The following is a 3,665-nucleotide window of genomic DNA, read 5'->3' as shown; positions in this document are numbered from 1 at the left end:
TCTTTTCACTACATCTGTGTCTTTGGGGTCAATGCCCAGGAGTGCAATTGCTGGGTCATAGGGTAGCTCTATTTTAATTTTTTGAGGCACCTCCACACTGTTTTCCAAAGTGGCTGTACCAACTTGTGGGAATCTGGTATTTATAAAACTATGCCCTTGATGAGATAAGAGGAAATGCGGGAGGAACCCAAGGGAGCCAGAACTTAAGGCCATGATGTCACACCAGTCTGTGCACTCCAAGTGACCTTCCCAAAGAAGAGTGACTAAAGCCCCAGGGTCCTGGAAAGTCACTGAGTAGTCACTGAGCCAAGAGGGGTCCGGTATCTCCCCTTCAAAATGAACCAGAGAAAGGCAGCGTAGCCCCACCGAGCAGAGGCATGGCTCCATATTCCAGCTCTGCCTCTTAACTTCTCTGGGCCTCCGTTTTCTCATCTCTACAGATTGGGATGGTAATACAAATCATCCACAGCACGGAACTGCGGTGACGTAAACCACTCCAGGCACATAAGTGCCTAGAGCAGTGCCTAGCACATTGTTAGCTCTCCATCAGTGTGGGTCTTAGTCGTTACTGTCGTTCCAACGAGGAAGAGCCGGAAGAGACACGCAAGTTCAACCCCCCTCCAGAAAAGGAGCATGAGGTCCAGAGAGAAGTAGGGAATTGTTCCGGGTCACCAACAAGCTCATACACAGCAGGGCTAAGACCAGAAACCAGGCCTCCTGAGCTCAACATTAACTTTTCAGAGGAGTGGCTTCCCAGCTTCTTAGATCACAAACACCTTGTATACTGCAACATGTATATAATTGACACGAAATGTGCACAAAATAATACTTCAACATACTAGTTCACTGTAATATTTTCTCTTTGATTCTTTGAGACCAAAACCAAAATAAATGATAATAATTGGGAGGGGGACACATCAGGGTCAGGAGCCAGAGTAAGAACAGAATGAAGCCAGCTGGGAAATATCACACCTGTGAAGGATGACACACCTAAGAGCTCATGAGAGACACATGGATGCCTACTAGACAGAGGACAAAATTGACCAATCTGACCGTTACACTAAATAACCATACTCCTTTCTTCTGATCACAACATTGTGCTGCCCCCATTCTTGAGTAATCAAAAGCTTTAGCGGGGGATGCCTGGGTGGCTCAGTCGGTTAAGCATCTGCCTTCCGCTCAGGTCATGATCTCAGGGTCCTGGAATCAAGCCCCGCGTCGGGCTCCCTGCTCAGCTCCTTGCTCAGCAGGAAGTCTGCTTCTCCCTCTCCTTTTGCCCCTCCCCACCCCTGCTCGTGCTCTCTCGCTCTCTCTCAAATAAATAAAATCTTAAAAAAAAAAAAAAGAAGCATTAGAGGGGAGGGATGGAAGAAAAGACAGAGCTCAAGTCCCTCAGGCCACAGGGCATGCCTGAGCTGAGGGGCATAGGAAAACAGCCAGAAACAGAAATGAGAGTGAAGAGTTCAAGTTGGACACAAATGGATTGAACATATCATATAAAATTGGCTAGAAAACCAGGAATGCTGCCCATATGACCTTATTTACGGAAAGGGAAGGAGCTTTGAGCTAATTTAAAACATTAATTGGAGAAGAAAATATTTCATGTTTGTCCCCCTGCGTTCAGACAGCTCACTAACCTCTTGGCATTTGTAGTAGTACACAAAAGTATATACTCATGCACAAAGAGAATCCATGTGTTCTTTAATAGAGAATTGATTGTATAAATTACCATGCAGCTGTATGATGGATTGACACTTCACGTCTGGAAAGTAGGATGTATGTCTGTATAAGCTGATCGAAAATCTCAAACGTGTATCTTCTTCTTGACAAAAAGAAAATACAGAGGAGTGTTTATGGATTCAGCTATTCTGGACATTTCTTATGAATGTAGCCATGCAACATGTGGTATTTTATGTCTGGCTTCTTTTCTTAACATAACGTTTTTCAAGGTTCGCCCAAGGTTGTAGCATGTGTCACTACTTCATTCATTTGATGACCAAATAACATTCTATTGTATGGTTATGCCACATTTTGTCCATCCATTTGTTAATTGATGGACATCTGGCTTATTTCCAATTTTTGGCTCTTCTCAATAATGCTGCTATAAACATTGATGTACAAGTTTTTGCGTGAACATGTATTTTCAATTCTCTTGGGTATATACCTAGGACTGGACTTGTTGGATCATATGATAACTCTGTATTTAACTTGTTGAGCAACTGCCAAATTGTTTTCCAAAGTGGCTACACATTCTCACCAGCAATGTACAAAGGTTCCAGTTTCTCCAGATCCTCATTAACACTTGTTAGTATCTGTCTTTTTGATTATAGCCATCCTAGTGGATGTGAAGTGCTATCTCATTACGGTTTTGATTTGCATTCCTCTAATGATTTAGTAATGTTGAGCATCTTTTCATGTGCTTATTAACAGTTTGCATATCTTCTTTGGAGAAATGTTTATTCAAATCTTTTGCTCATTTAAAAAACTGAATTATACAAATTTGAGATGGCAAAATATGAAAGTATTTTTTAAAGATTTTATTTATTTGAGAGAGAGAAAGCATGAGCAGGGAGATGGGCAGAGGCAGAGGGACAAGCAGACTTCCCACTGAGCAGGGAGCCTGATGGGGCCTCAATCCCAGGACCCTGAGATCATGACCTGAGCTGAAGGCAGATGCTTAACTGGCTGAGCCACCCAGATGTCTCCCAAATATGAAAGTATTAATAAAGCCTCACCTTGGCAGCAAAATTTGATGTAATGCAATCCTCAAATGAAAATTGTCAAGGAAGACATAATTTCAAGGAGGATGGGTAGAGGGAATTTAAACTGTACTTAACCATTGTCACATGACTGTGACCCTACCTGGTGAACAGAGATCACTTCTAGACTTTCACAGAATTATTCTTAAATTATTAGAGATTTAAATGTTGCAAAACCCTCATAAAGACTCTGGAATAAAAGGCAACCACCTTCTGCAATCCGAAAATCTTTCTTTTCCTTTTTTTAAAATTTTTTTAAAAATTTTTATTTATTTGACAGAGAGAGAGAGCACAAGGGGGGGGTGGCAGGCAGAGGGAGAAGCAGACTTCCCCCTGAGCAAGGAGCCCGACTCGGGACTTGATCCCAGGGATCATGACCTGAACTGAAGGCAGACGCTTAACTGACTGAGCCACCCAGGTGTCCCTGAAAATCTTTCCAAAAGGAAACACGGTGGTTGTCTTTTTAAAAAATATTTTAAGGGGCACCTGGGTGGATCAGTCAGTTAAGTGTCTGACTCAGCTTCAGCTCAGGTCATGATCTCAGGGTCCTGGGATGGAGCCCCAGGTTGGGCTCCACGCTCAGCAGGGAGTCTGCTCGAAGATTCTCTCTCCCTCGCCTTCTGCCCCTCCCTCCCACGCTCTCTCTCTCAAAAAAAATTTAAAAATTAAAAATTAAAAATATTTAAAGATGTCTGACATATACATTAAAGCAAATCCAAAGTCTTAATCATGAGTGAACAGCTCGATGAAGCTTTATGTATATATATACTTGTGTAATCCCTACCTGGATTAAGACTTGGAACATTTTCGTAATTCCTCATGCCCCTTTCTGGTCTATAAGCCTGCCTCAGACATAACATTATTCTGATCGGTGTTGCCATTACTTAGTATGGCCTCTTCTCCACA

Source organism: Mirounga angustirostris, unplaced genomic scaffold (genome assembly GCF_029215605.1).
Source record: "Mirounga angustirostris isolate CCGP_5_RB_7025 unplaced genomic scaffold, mMirAng1.0.hap1 SCAF_11, whole genome shotgun sequence".
Classification (NCBI taxonomy): Eukaryota; Metazoa; Chordata; class Mammalia; order Carnivora; family Phocidae; genus Mirounga; species Mirounga angustirostris.
The sequence above is the reverse complement of the archived record's forward strand: the minus strand, read 5'-3'. Positions refer to the sequence as shown.